A 16,519-nucleotide genomic window follows, 5' to 3' on the forward strand; every position below is an offset into this window, starting at 1 on the left:
AGAAGGAAGAGTAGGGAGAGATAAAGTGATAGAGGGTTATGGTCAGATCGGGAATATCAGAGTTTCTACTTAGGAAAGTGGAACAGTCATAGCCGATGGAAAGATCTGATGTGTGACCAGTCCTATGTGAGACATTGGTGGAAAGAAATAGTAACCAATGGAACATCAAGAAGCTAGAGAATTTGAAAGCGCATCTATATGAATCTAGTAAAGTAGGCAGGATTGTGAAGAAGATGGTAGATCTCCCTGAGAAAGCATGGAGAATGATGTGGGGGTGAGCATGCTATGGAAGTTATAAAAATATGTATTTGCATGAATCTCACCCAAAAAAGATTACTGAGTGGAGGAAAAGGGAGAATCTGGGAATGACGATGAGGAGCAAAACTTACCTGGCAAGGTTGTTATGAGGAAAATACCTTACAAATCTAAAACAGCTACATAGTTGTGAAATATTATTTGTATCCCCACTCTTCCTTTTCTTTGTTCCATGACAGTACTCTACATTTTCACTATCTATTTCAATACAAATTTAATCCAAACCATTAAAGAGAAACAGACAAGAAACAACAAACCATGAAAAAACTTTCTTTAGAAACTGACTTCTTAGATTTTAAATTTGGTTTTATTATCCTTAGCCTGCTATGCTTGAATTCAGACCTTCTTGTGGAGTCATAGTCTTGCAAATTCTTTTGCCATGAATTTGGCAGTATCTCACAGTATTCTGAAATTTATTTGTATAGCTGTCACTCAAGCTATGGGAGTTTACTCTTTGGCAGGCATTTCTTTTTAAAAATTTTTCTATTTATTTATTTATTTTTGTTTTACATTTCTTTTTAATTAAAGCTTTTTAATTTACAAAGCATATGCATGGGTAATTTTTCCAACATTTACCCTTGCATAACCTTTTATTCCATATTTTCCTCTCCTTTCCCCTACCTCCTCCCCTAGCTGGCAGGTAGTCCAATATATGTTTCAACATTAAATATGTTGAAATACATATTCCAGTATATGTATACATATTTATACAGTTATCTTGTTGCACAAGAAAAATCAGATCAAGAAGCAAGCAAATAACAACAGAGAGAGCAAGAATGCTATGTTGTGTTCCATACTCTGTTCCCACGATCCTCTCTCTGGGTGTAGACAGCTCTCTTCATCACTGGCAGGTATCTCTTAATCCTCTTCTGATTCTCATCTACTCACTTATTCTAGGCAGTATTCATCCTACACCTACTGACCATTTACTGATCAAGTCCTTTCTACTTCTCAGAAACTCTAATGAGAATGACTCTTATTTGGATCACCAAGCTAACTTTTTCATTTGGATGTTGATCTTATCCTTAAGTCATTTCACCTATGGGAGAAGCCTCCACATTTTGGTCCCCAGAAAATGTTTGATGTTTTAGTTTGACCTTTCACTCTACACTCATGGGTTCATTGGATACTATTCTCATAGAATTATGATTCACATTTCACATTTGTAAGACATATCAGCAGCCTTTCAATCTATCACATAAAAAAAGAAATTCCTATCAAAATATACAAGAAGACACTGCTTAAAATCATATACTTACTGGGAATCCTTTACCTTCCAAGGCATTCCATCAACTCCATCTGTTAGGATATTTTCCCTGACAATTCTAAATTGACTTCATTACACCTTCTATTCATTGCCCCTTGTTCCGATCTCTGGTACCAAACTGATGAAGTTTAATCTTTGTTCTTCAAATGGCCCCTCCAGGCCCTACCTGGAGATAGGTAACTTGTCACCCCCATCCTCACCATTCCAAGCTTTCTCTTCTCCAATGTGGATATCTCCAGTTCTCTCAACCAATTTTCCTTCACTATTCTAATTGCTCTTTTTTGTACTCTATAGTTTATCATTGTCATTCTTAAACTATGTGCCTAAAACTAAAGACAATATTGTAAGTGTCACATAGTCCTGTCAGAATACAGGGCACCATCACCTCCTAATTGGTAGAAGATATGACTCTATTGAAGATTACATGGGGATTCTGTTTCCTTGTTTTGTCTCTGGCTACCATATCATCACATTTCTGATCTATATCCAACTTGAAACCACTAAAATCCAATCCTGTTCCTATATTTGTGAAGCTATAAGAAATTATGTCCAGCCCATTAAATTTCATCTAATTACATTTGGTCTAATGTTCTAGGCCAGAGATGTCAGACTTCCTGTAAGTTACTCTATGTGGCTTCATTACTTAAAATGAATTATAATGTAACTGCAAAATGTTAAACAAATAAAAAAATACAAAAAAAAGGCAATGGTGACTTGTAGTTTTCTAAATCAATATGTTGATAGAGGCATTTATTTTTTTATTTGATATCACTACTCTAGGATATAATAATTTTGGGGGGTATACAAACCAGTCATTCAATATATCAGCTGCCCCTTCCAAATTTGTACCCTGTACAATTGAAAATGTATCTCTTTATTCAAGTCATTGATGAAAAATGTTACATAGCACAGGATTAAACACATATGCCTGAGGCTACTTTATTTGAGGAGACCTGTCAGCTTGACAATCATCCATTAAATAACTATACCTCAAGTCCATTCATTTGTTTATTTCCAAATCTATTTGTATTGCTATTTCACCAACATCCCTTCTTCATAGAAGATGAGAAACTTAACTATTTGCTTTGCTTACATTTAGTAGATTATAACTAAAGTTTTATTCTAGTTTAGACTTCTTGTCAAAAAGGAAATAAGCTTACTTTGGCTTAAATTAATCTTTATTTTCTCACAGATTTTGATAATTAGATGAAATCTCAATAATCATCTTGTTCATTTTATTTATGAGAAGAATCCACACTCTAATATGCCCCATAGGTAGCCATCCATTCTTTGCTTGAAAATCTCCAAAGCTGGGGAACCTTCTCCTATCAAAGGTAGGATAGCTTTGGACAGCTCCCTTGATTTGGTTCCCATGACATCAAAACTAAATTGGCTTTTTTTTTTTTTTTTTCCAATTTCCATCCGTTTCAACTGGTTTTACTCTCTGAGGCTAAAAAAGATCAAGTCTAATCCCTCCTTCTCATGAGAGGTCTTCAGATATTTGAAAACAGTTATCATGTCTTTTTTTTTTTTTTTTTTTTTGATTCAGGCAAAAAATATCCCATTCCTTCAACATATTTTTCATGTAATATGGATTCAAAATCATTTACTATATTTGCTTGTTTGTTTCTTGATGCTCTCTAACTTCAATATTTTTCATAAACCATGGTGCCCCACTGTGAAGACAATCCTCCAGCTGATGTTTGATCAGTAGGACTTCCACCTCAATATTATTGGAAGCCAAGCTCTTTGTAATTACAGCCCAAGATTCCATTAGCTTTTTTTCAATGGCCACTTCTCACTGCTGAATCATGTTGACCTATCATTGCACTAAAACCCCTATATCTTTCCTAAAATAACTGCACACTGTTTCCTCCATTGTATACTTCTGAAAATTTTTTTGGTATTGAAGCATAAGACTTTACTTTTGTCCCTATTCATTTTCATCCAAATGAATTAATTCCAAGGTTCTAGTCAGTCACAATCCTTTCGTATAGAGACTACAACCCAGAGTTTCAATTATCCCTCCAAGTTTTTTTCTGTTTAACTTCTGTCAATCGATCTTTGAGCATTTGTCAAGCTTCTTTTGTATGACAGGTAATATGCTAGGTCCTGCAGTTAAAAAGAAAGGCAAAACAGGATCAGAGTCTGGAAACTCATTTTTATAGGGATATGGGACAGATGAACTCTTATCAATACCATGTAGATTAGTTCATTAACATAATCATATCATATAAGTTATCAGCAGCACCTAGGGTTGCTTTATTAGCATATCTATATCATCTCGAAAGTATTAGCAACACTTTAGCCTTGGCTCACTGAGTATGTCTGGAGTTTTTCTGAGGCTTATAGACCATGGGCAGTTAGCAGGACCAAGGGATCCTTACAGTAAGGCTTGACTGGCTTCTCTTAATTTAGCACACAGTCTCTGAATGTGGCCTTAATTTGTATATATGATAGTTTTTAGCTGCTCCTATGATCCCCTAATTTATAAGATAGTTTGCAAATAACTTATGAGAAAATTTGTAAGTGACTTTTAGGTTGGTTTTTGCAAATTTCCTTCTTACTGTTGTAACTTTATACTAGTTATCTATAATTTACTATAATAACTAGAAGTGAAGTAGTGGTGGCCAGGTGTTCAGAATTTTCAATTTTACCACAATCTACTCTTTGGTCCCCTAACTACTTACTGTAATCACACACTGCCATTTCTATTAATTCATCTAAACAATATCACAAGGAAAATAATCACCATAAATTCAAAGGAGGTTCAGAGGAATCCTGATCATTTCACAATGTTGCTTTTACTGTGTACGGTGTTTTCTTGGTTCTGATCATTTCACTAAGCATTAGGTCATATAAGTCTTTCCAGGTTTTTCTGAAATTTGCCTGCTCCTCATTTCTTATGGAACAATAGTATTCTATTACATCCGTATACCATATTTTGTTCAGCTATTTCTCAATTGATGGGCATCCTCTTTATTTCCAATTTCTTGCCACTATAAAAGGAGCTGCTATAGACATTTTTATACATGCAGATGCTTTTCTCTTTTTTATGATCTCTGTCTGGGATACAGACCCAGTAGCGGCACTGCTGGATCAAAGGGTATTCACAGTTTATAGCTCTTGGGGCATCGTGCCAAATTGCTCTCTAGAATGTTTGATTCAGTCCTCAGCTCCACCAACAATGTTAGTGTTCCAATTTTCCTACATCCTTTCCAACATTTATAATTTTTTTTCTGTTATATTAGCCAATCTGATAGGTGTGAAGTGGTAACTTAGCAAGTTTCAAAAGATTAACCCTGTTTGGGGTTGCACATACTCTGGCTAACATTGCGGTATGCTTGCAAGATTCTCCTAAGCATGTGAAAGTGCCCCGGATATGGGGATAAGTGCATGGATCTGCATGGGCTCCAAATAAGGAATGGGTCAGGCAGTGAGGGAGACACTGTTGGGACTTGTATAACGTGCTCATTTATATTACCGACTCCCAGGGGGCCCAGCTTAGCCCTGTCTTGTTACTTCCTTTTCTTTTTTAACAGTGTGGAGTAAGTCTGATTGCAGCTTCCTGGGCTTGTTTTCCCTAACCCGGGGCAGTAGGGGTAATTAAGTCTTTCTTGTGGTAGGACTTGTGTCTGTCAGTGGCTCTGACCATCGGAACCTGGGACAGCCCTTTTAGGGCTGAGCACCTGGTAGCACTATCTGGGGACATCTCTTCCAGATCCCCAGTGGGAATCTCTTGTTACAAGTGCACAGGCTCCAGGAGGCACAGGTGGATGATGCTGAGACCACTATCTTGAAGTCATCATCTAATGGTCCTGAAGACAATGCTTGACTGACTGCTAGCTTGACTGTAGTCAGAACCTCCTTGTTTCTGTTCTTGCTCCACTGAAAATTGGAGGACTTTTCTATTTTTCTTTTCTTTCTTTTTTTTTGGTGAGGCAATTGGAGTTAAGTGACTTGGCCAGTGTCACACAGGTAGTAAGTATTAAGTGCCTGAGACTGGATTTGAACCTGGATAATCTGAACTCCTGGCCAATGCTCTATCCACTGTACCATCTAGCTGTCCCTTTTTCTTCTCATTGTTTTTGTGTGGTGTAGATTGGAGGAGTTTTGCATGATCACCTAATTGGGAACAAGTATGGTTTGATGTAGGGAATATATTGACTTCCAAACCCAGATATGTCTACTAGATGTTGTGCTAACTTTAACATTAGTGGGGGTTTTGAGAGAGAGTAACTTAGCTAAAACTGGGCTGGGGTGTCTGTATTTATAGGTTCATATGAACCCTACAGATTTCACAGACTGTATTTTATGGGGGACTATTGATCAAACATGACTGGCCAGATGACTGACTATAGCCATGAGGTAAGCTTGGACAGAGTTGAAGGTGGAGCCTTCTGGAAGTTCTCTCTAGAGGACTCTTCTCAGGGCCCAGCTTTGGCTTTCTCATCTAATCAGGCACTCTGCTCCCTTTCAGGGTTACCCCTGGAAAAGTACATTAGATCTATAATAGAACCACAATGTGGCCAGTACAAAAGCCCAGCCTTCCCTGAAAAGAGTCCATTAGGGGCAGCTAGGTGGCCAGTGGATAGAGCACTAATCCTGAAGAAAGGAGGATCTGAGTTCAAATCTGGTCTTAAACACTTAACACTTCCTAACTGTGTGACCCTGAGCAAGTCATTTCACCCCAATTGCCTCAGCCAAAAAAAAAAAAAAAAAGAGTCCATTAGGCCTGTTCCTTAACTGTGATGGATGATGGATAGGGACAAGCAGCCCTCCGGGCCCAGAAATCCCATCTGAGTAAAGGTAAAAATGCATTATCTCCCCTTGATATTGGTATAACTATAGTAATAAGTTAATTATATCATTAATTATATATTAATAGTGTAATTGTGTTAATGAGTTTTTTAAAAATTTCCTGAGGCAATAATTGGGCAGCAAAGCTAGCATCTAAGCATCTAGATGCCAATTGTCTAATTTCTCCAGAAACAATAAACCCTTGCCAGTAATCTTTACCTGTTGTAAATCCTTAAGATTGTTTTTTCCCCCCCCAAGACTAATTATGCATCTCCAAACCTTCATCACTCTACTTTTTAGTTCCCTTTCCTAACTGTCTTTCTAATGGTGACAGGGGATGCTCGATGCTGAGACTGAGCATGGGTTCCTTACTTATTCTTTATTTTTTTCTTTTTCTTTTTTTTTTACGTTACCCATTCTTTATCCACTTCCTTATCCCGTCTTCTCCGAGGAGAGGAGAGACCGACCTGCAGTAGATATCCAGGCTGCCTGCCCAGAGATTTTCCCAGAGTTCTCCATCACACTGACAAGTAGTATCAAGGAGATCCTGGTAATTTCCCTTGCAAGGAGACATGGGCATTAAAAATAAGGGATTCCTTGTATAATTTTCTGAGCAAAGCGTGGGCCGGGACAACTCAGGGATTTGATGGCCGGTATCCTTTGGGTCTGGGGGGAACATCTCTGGCGAAAACAGCGGCAGGAGATTCGGTCACTGGGGGCCACTTCCCTTTCCAGTAGCCCCACCTTCCTTGCCTCTGCCTCTGCCTGGCGGAGATAGATGTTAGCTGTATCAGTTGCTAGGAACCTGGGCAGGTGTTAGTGACCATCCAATGGCTGGAGACCCAGGAGCGGGAGGGAAGGGAGGGACTCTTCTATTGGCTGCCTCTGATCCCCTCAGAGCTTCGGGAGAATTAAAGCTTTCTATCCTTTCTCTCCTACCTGGCCAAGGTTGCTACTTGCACTGGTGGAGGACGGGATGTGTATCAGGGCAAAGGTTATTTCCTCACTGCTGCTTGCCGGCAAACGCCTTGGCTCTTTTAGGGGGTGTCAGCAGTTCAGGCTTACCTGTGCCCATCGGCTGGGAGGGACCGGCCCTAACAGTCGGGTACCCGAGAGCCACGGGCCAGATACCTTTAACTCAGGGACTCTGTGGAACAATGAAGGTACGTGAAGGGTCTCTTCCTAACCTAAACCTTTAACCAACATTTCCATGTATTAGCTCTACCCAGGAGGGGAGGGAGAGGAGGCAGCCATCCACTTACAGCCATGGGGGCGGGGTGCTTCAGTTCTCTACACATGGAGGTAGGGGCTCCCAGAGCTAGGGCAGCGGGCACAAAGCAGAAGTGGGGGTGGGCAGCTGTGATCCACGTGGCACCGGGGCAGAGACGCCTCCCCCTAACCTGAAAAGAGGGAAAATCAATGTATAGAGGAAGAAATCTGTGGTAATGGGCAGAGAGTAAGGGGTTTGTATTGCACAGACATATCAAGGATGCAGGGGTAGCTTTTTATCCCTTACAGACACCTCAATGGAGGGGGTGTATACAGCTGGCAGGATCAGCTCTGCGGTTCTCTAGCGTGCGCATGGAAAAGAGGCTCCTGGGGTCTAGGGTGAGGCAGTATCATAGGTAAGCAAAATACTTTTGAATAGATAAAAAGGAAGGAATAGATTGCTGCCTCACTTTGCACAACCTGATTGGCCATCGTTGTTTCCCAGAGTATCCCATCAACTGCGGCAATTGAGTTGCTAATAAATTTATGGAATTATTAATTGAGACTAAAAGAATGGGACCATAAAGGAGACACCTGTGAATGTGGGACAGTCATGCCCCATTTTTTGGATATTTGCTGGGAAAACCCATGATGGCAGCAAGTGGGAAGTAATGCTCCAATTACACTTTAAAAAGATCTAGGACACAAAGGCAAATAGCAAAAGGGAAGAAAGAGTACAGAGGCAAATAGCGTGGGGATGGGGGTAGGGTGGTGGATGGAAGCAGGGCAGCATGGGGAAGAGAGTGGGAAGGAGGAGGGAAACAGAGGGTCACCTATGGAACTATGGGTCAACACCGGGAGCACTAGGGCAGCAGTAGCCGACAGTAGCAGATAGTCATGCCATGGGAAGGTGTCTCATTTTTATAGGGTTTTGATAGTAGGGAACAGACTAATTCTTATCGGTGCCATCTTGTTAGTTTATTACTATATCCACATCTCAAAATCATCACTAACACCTAGGATTGATTCATCAATCTAAAATTGCTAGTGCTCTATTGATCTTTTTTTTTTTTATTGTAACTTTTTAAGAACATATGCCTGGGTAATTTTTACAACATTATCCCTTGCACTCACTTCTGTTCTGACTTTTCCCTTCCCTCCCTTCACCCCCTCCTCTAGATGCCAAGCAGTCTTATACATGTTAAATATATCACAGTCTATCCTAGATACAATATATGTGTGCAGAACTGAACAGTTCTCTTGTTACACAGGAAGAATTGGATTCAGAAGATAAAAATAACCTGGAAAGAAAAACAAAAATGCGAACAATTTACACTCATTTCCCTATGTTCCTTCTCTGGGTGTAGCTGCTTCTGTCCGTCATTGATCAACTGGAACTGAATTAGATCTTCTCTTTGTCAAAGAAATCCACTTTCATCAGAGTACATCCTCATACAGTATCGATGTTGAAGTATATAATGAATGATCTCCTGATTCTGCTCATTTCTCTTAGCTTCAATTCCTGTAAGTCTCTCCAAGGCTCTCTGTATTCATCCTGCTGGTCATTTCTTACAGAACAATAATATTGCATAACATTCATATACCATAATTCTCTATTGATCTTTTAAAAAATTATTATTTTATTTTCCCAATTACATGTAAAAACAGTTTTTTACATTCATTTAAACAATGCTGAGTTCCAGATTCTCTCCTTTACTCCCTCCTCTCCCCTTTCATTGAAAAGGCAAGCAATTTGATATAGGTTGTATGTGTAGTTATGCAAAACATATTTTCTTATTAGTCATATTGTAAAAGAAAAAAAAAGACCCCTACCAACCAAAAACCCCCCAAGAAAATAAAGTTTAAAGAAAAGTTTTCAATCTGCCTTCATATTCCATCAATTCTTTCTCTGGGGGTGGATAGCATTTTTCATCATAACTCCTGAATTGTCTTGAATCATTGTATTGCTGAAAGTAAGTCATTCACATTTGATTATCATACTTTGTATAACTGTACTTTGTATAGTATTCTCCTGGTTTGCTTATCTTTGTATCAGTTCATGTAGCTCCAGAATATCTTGGTTCTCATTTCTTATAGTACAATAACATTCCATTACAACCATATGCCCCAACTTGTTCAGCCTTTCCCCAATTGACAGACATGCTCTTAGTTTCCAATTCTTTGCCACCACGAAAAGAGCTGCTAGAATTATTTTTGTCATATAGATCCTTTTCCTTTTTTATATCTCTTTATAATAGTAGAAAATGAAGGCATCCTTGAATTCCTGGAGCATAACTCCTTGCTATATAATCTGGAGAATTTCAGTCAGCATTTGCATGAGCAATGGAACCTTCCACCTTGTAAATCTCACCTGGAATAGAATCGGCACCTAGTGATTTACCACATGTTGTGGTAATTCAAAATCTTTTCTTCAGTTGGAACTTCAACTAGGAATTTCAATTAATTTCAATAATTGATTTCAAATAAACGGTCAATAGCTTCAGCATTGATTGATGATGCTCTGTTGAGAACACTATGGAAGTGTTCAGTCCATCTCTCAAAGATCATGTCCCAATCTTCTTTTTCTTTTTAATTTGACTCAATACTCTATATATTTGAGAATGAGGCCTTTATCAGTAAGATTCGACATAATTTTTTGTGATGACTAATTGTGTATTTCCCACCATCCTATTTCCCCCCTATTTCTCTATCTATGGCTCTGTCTTTTTCCTCTTTCACTCTGTTCATTCTCAAAAGTGTTTTGCTTCTGATTACTGTCACTCCCAGTCCAACACTTCTTTTATACTTTTTCCCTCATGCCTTTTTGTAATGTAAGATAGATTTCTATACTCACCTGAGTATATGAGAGTAAGGTTCAAGTGTCACCCTCACGTCTCTTCCATCTTCCCCCAGTACATTCATCTTTCTCCCTTCATAATTTTATTTTTTTAAAGATACCTTCTCATCATATTTAACTCGAACTCATTTCCTCTGTCTAGATATTCTCCCAACTGACCTAATAATTATAAAGTTCTTCAGATTTATGTGTATCATCTTTCCATGTAGGAATGTAAACAGTTCAACCCTATTGAATTTGGTATGATTTCTCTTTCCTGTTTGCCTTTTTATGCTTTTCTTGAATCTTGTTTTTGAAAGTCAAAATTTCTGTTTGGTTCTGATCTCTTCATTAGCAATATTCAAAAAGACTCTATTTTAATGAATATCCTTTTCCCCCTGAAAGATTATTCAGTTTTGCTGGGAGGTGATTTTTGGTTGTTATCCTACTAATTTGTTTCCTAGAATATTATTTTCCAAGTCCTCTGATCTTTTCATGTAGAAACTGCTACACTATGGCTCCATGACATTTGAATAGTTTCTTTTTGGCTACTTGCAGTTTTGTCTGCTTAATCTGGGAGGTATGGAATTTGGCTATAATATTCCTGAGAGTTTTCATCCTGGTATCTCTTTCTGGAGGTAATTGGTAGATTCTTTCAATTGATATTTTAACCTCTATAATATTATGGCAGTTTTCCTTGATAATTTCTTGAAAGATGATTTCTAGCTTCTTTTTTTGATCATGACTTTTAGGTAGTCCAAAAATTCTTAAATCATATTTGCTATATTTTCCAGGCCAGTTGGTTTTTTCCAATGAGATATTTCACATTTTCTTCTATCTTTTCATTCTTTTGATTTTGGGTTTTTTTTTTTTTTTTTTTTTTGATGTCTCATGGAGTTATTAGCTTCTTCTTACTCAGTTCTATTTTTAAGGAACTTTTTTTCTTAATGAGCTTTTGTACTTCCTTTTTCATTTCATTTCATTTTACTTTTTAAGGAGTTTTTCTCTTTAGTGAATTTTTGTATATTTTTTCCATTTGTTCAATTCTGCTTTTCAGTATATTTTTTGTGTCTCTCTTTACCATTTGGTTTATTCTGCTTTTAAGATGTTATTTTCTTCAGTATTACTTTTATGCTTCTTTTACCAAGCTGTTGACTCATTTTTCATAACTTTCTTGCATCACTTTAATTTCTTTCCCCGATTTTTCCTCTACCTCTTTTATTTGTTTTTTAAAATCCTTTTTGAACTTTTCCATGATTTTTTTTTTTTTTTTTTTTTTTTTTTTTTTTTTTTTTTTTTTGCGGAGGCAATTGGGGTTAAGTGACTTGCCCAGGGTCACACACCTAGGAAGTGTTAAGTGTCTGAGGTTACATTTGAACGCAAGTTCTCCTGATGTCAGGGCTGGTGCTCTATCCATTGCGCCACCTAGCTGCTCTCCACAAATTCTTTTTGAGCCTGAGATTAATTCACTTTTTTTTTTGAGGCAGTTTTTGTTGATGTGGCAGTTTTGATTTTGCTGTCTTCTGAGTTTGTGTTTTGATCTTCTGTGCCACTGTAGCAATTTTCTGTAGTCAGATTTCTTTTCTGTTGTTTGTTCATTTTTGCAGCCTATTTTTTTTTTTTTTTTAAATTTTAACTTTATATTAAAGCTGTACTGTGCTCATGGTTTTTTGTGCAGCTGGGTTATTTTTTTTAAAGGTCTGGCATCTTTTTAAAAAACTTAAGTGGAAAATAAGAAAAAATTGAAAAAGAAAAAGATTAAATAAAAAATCAAAATAACATTATCGTGCCCATTTGAACATCAGAGAGGTGTTCAAAATATGTAACAAGAAATTTCCATATAATAATAAAAGGCATCATATGTCATAATTGTCCATCTTTTTTTTTGCTTCCTTGTAGTTTTTATTTTGTTCTCTTCTGTGCACTCTTCCTCCTTCCCTTTCCTTTTCTCTTTTTCCCTCAAGCAAGCTGCACTTAAGCATGGATTTATTTATATTCACACAAATACACTTATCTACATACACACAAACATATACCAATGTACATATGCACACACACACATATGCATTTGCATACACATATGCAATATATGCAAATGCATATATCTAAAACAATATGAAATGACTGACATTACTCTTGATGGAGTCTTTGAACATTTTTAAAATAATAGCTTTTTATTTTAAAAATACATGCAAAAATAATTTTTAGCATTCAACCTTGTAAAACCTTGTGTTCCAAATTTTTCTCCCTCCCTTCTCCTTTGCCCCCTCCCCTAGATAGTAAATAATTCAATATAGGTAAAACATATGCAGTGCTTCTAAACATATTTCCACATTTGTCATGCTATACAAGAAAAATTAGATCAAATGAAAAAAAAATGAGAAAGAAAAATCAAGCAAGCAAACAACAAAAACAACAACAAACGTGAAAATATTATACTGTGATCCACATTCAGTCCCCTTCGTCCTCTCTCTGGATGCAGATGGCTCTCTCCATTATAAATGTACTGGAAATGGCCTGAATCATCTAATTGTTGAAAAGAGCCATATATTTTTGCACATGTGGGTCCTTTTGTCTTTTTTATGATCTCTTTGGAATACAGACACAGTAGAGATACTGCTGGATCAAAGGGTATGTAAATTTTAATTAGTACTTTGGATATGGTGATGGAGTCTCCTCTAAATTTCACTTTGTTTCAGATCAATGACTATTACTTCTACTATTTTTAAAAATAAATTCTATTCCTGACTATAATTATCATGTTTGTACATAATATGTTTATATATAATTTCCCATCCCTGCTAATTCTTCTACTTTTATTTATTTTATTTTATTATACCTATTAAATTGCCTTGCTATTACTTAATTGTCTCCCCCAACCCCGCCATGAATTCCTCCCTTATCTTCTAGCCCTACCCTTTATCCCTTCACCATTAACCTACACATTTTATCCCACTGCCACTAATCCACATACCCTTTGTACCACACCTTATCCTATACCTTTCCCCCCTACTTCTTTATTCCTTTCCCCTTAATCTAAATTGATTTACACACTTTTTCATATCTACCTTATCTGATTCACTCCTCCCCTTATTTCTTTATAGAATTTGGAGGGTGTTATACCCTTCTTGGTTTATATATGTATTGTTCCCTCTTTAATCTATTCCCTATGAAAGTAGGTTTTCAGAACTATCAGCCCTCATCTAATTCCTCTACTGTTGATTTCCCAACCTCGTTCTGGGGATCTGTAAGTTTTCAGTTCTTTCAAGGTGCTATGATCTAAGCAGATGTATGTTTACTATTCATCTGGCCTGTGCTCTCATCTGAGAGAGTCCACAAGAACGATTTTCTGCCCTGGAATTGCTCACGAGAAGAGTCATTCTTAAAAATGAAAACTGAATGGAAAATACACAGGAATGTATTTTGGGAATACATGGGAAGAGATCCGCAATTACATTCTATATTTTCTTGTTTCCTGTTTATTTCCCCATGTTTATAAAATCTTCATAAGAATGCATCAGGAGGAACCTTGGTTCAGTGAGAGGATTGCTGGGTATGGAGTAGGGTTTTTCTCCAACCTCTGACACTTTACTTGCTCCCTGGGACAAGCAACTTCACCACTTTGTCTCTCTTTCCTCATATGGAATAAAAGATTAACTAAGATGAGTTGTAAGGTCTCTTTCAACTTCCACTGGGGAAAAGATGACAAAGAAAAAAGTGTGAAAAAAGAGATACAAATTTTCTATAATAGATTACATTTTCCCAATCATTTAGTTGACTGAAAGATATAGAGACTGCAAGAGCCACCAGAATTTATGTTTATTCATTAAAATATGCTAACAGCATACAGATAGTGTCTTCTGGGAACTCTACCATGAGGTGGCAGCAGTGTCTCAGGCAATAGTGAAGGCTACAGTGACTTTTCCCTTTTCTCTGGTGGTTGTCTGATCAACCCTATATATGAAACATGAACTTTTCATTATTTTGCTATTAAAAACATGCTTTTGATTAATTGGAAAATAACAAAGTTTTTATTGTAATAAAATTATGTTGATATATATTTTTTCACATCTTTTAGGTTTCTCACTCTATTCCCCTGATCCTCCAACTATTCCCACACTCCTGGCTGAACCCCATTGAACACTAAAAAATAAAAAAGAGAAGAAACAATGACATTGATTAAAACCAGCGTATACACTGAAAATATTGATTTACATTTGCCCTCCACACCCATAATCTTCCATACCTGCAATGATACTGGTATCGGACAAGGAGAAAAATTCCTCTTACCCCATTTCTTGGGGTCCAGCTTGGCCATTTCAGTTTCAGAGTATTTAGTTTTTCCTATCTTTTTGGTGCTGATATTTCTATTTACAATGTCTACATCATTTTCCAGGTTCTGCTGACTTGTCTTTGCCTCAGTTGTGCTGAGAGTCAACATGATGCAATGGAGGGATTTCCTCAGGATATTCTCATCTCAAATGCCTCAAAACCTCAGATATTCACTAGCTGTGTGTCCATGGGCTGGTTACCTTAATCTCTCGGGGACTCAGTTTCCCACAGTTTCATCCATACAATGAAGCAGTGGGAATGCATGACATCTCTTGAAAAATAAGTTTTCTACATTTCCCTATTTCTCTTGATTTTTTTTCAGTTATTATTTGTTGCCTACAGCAGAGATTCGAAGACACTCCATTCAGAGATCCTTTCCAGAAATCCTTTTGTGACACTGACTCACAGCAGGGAGGTGACCCAGAATCATCAAAGACCACCCAAAAGGAAGGTAAATATTATTATTAAATTCAATAGAGGTTCAACAGGCTTCAGTGAGAAGTTTGCTCTAGAAGACCAGCCTGGTTAAGGTGAGAGAAACTCATATATACAAGCTTGGACTTCACCAGGATTAAGATTGTTCCCAGAGAAGCTGCTTCAGTCATATTAAGGGCTAGGAACTACATCATTAGAAGGAGTAGCTTTCTAGATGAATTCATGTGTCCTTGAGGTTTTCATTCAGAGATGAAATCCATGTCCTAAGCCAAATACAGAGGAGCAGCAAGATGGCACAATGGAAAGAGCATTGGCCTTGGAGTCAGAAGGACCAAGCCAAGTACATGATTTGGGCTTTACTGGGCTTTCAATTTGTCAAAAGGGAAACTGAAGCTCAAAGATAGAAGGGGATCCTTTGGAGAAAATGTCATTTATGCTACCAATTGAGACTCGATTTATTCAGATATCTTGAAGCATTCTTTTGGAAAGTTTGACTGAAGAAGAAGATATAGTAAAAATAGTTGATGTAAAGCACGTAACTCATTCTTCCACACGTTCATTCACCATCCAGGGGAAAATAGGTAGGTTTTTAGTTCTCAAGGCCTCAGCTACTTTCAAGTCACTAAGGGATATCTCCAGGCATTGTTTCTCAATTGTTGATAATTTATCAGCAATCCCTGAGGTATGGCCAAGTTAGGACTGTCTTAAAAAGATTCTTGTACAACTTCATTTTATTTTTAAGAACATTTCACACTTAATCCAAGGCTTATATATGAAAGCTTATATGATTGAAATTGATTGATGGATTTATGATCAGTTATTTGATGTAGGGTGGGGTTGTGGAAATTAATCACCTCACCTTACAGCAGCATAGTATATAGTAGGTTGGGGTATATAGGAAGGACAGAACCTCAGGTGTGAGGACTTGCTGAGCCTTTGTCAGGGCTGCTCATCTTCATTTGGGGTCTACCTTCACCTAACTTTTACCTGTGGCTCCAAGAATCTGTAGCATGTTCAATGTCCACACTCCTGTAAACTGTCTTAGGAGAAAAGTTGAACCAGACTGAGAATAAACAACAGCTCCCAAATCTATTGGTGAGTTAGGGGGATGGCTATCCCAAGCATGTTGAAGACTAGCAATTTAGAACAATTTGTTCCAATGGCTGTGAATTAGGTGCTGTGGGGGCACTTAGAGCTTAGTCTGGCATTGAAGACAAAGAGGTCATCCACTGCATTTTGGGCCATGGCCAGTCATCTTTACTTTTGTGCTCCTACTGGACTCAGGAAAAGAGATTAAGGCTGATGACTTTGTGCAATTCTGCCTC

The sequence above is a fragment of the Sarcophilus harrisii genome, chromosome 3 (assembly GCF_902635505.1).
Source record: "Sarcophilus harrisii chromosome 3, mSarHar1.11, whole genome shotgun sequence".
NCBI classification, from domain to species: Eukaryota; Metazoa; Chordata; class Mammalia; order Dasyuromorphia; family Dasyuridae; genus Sarcophilus; species Sarcophilus harrisii.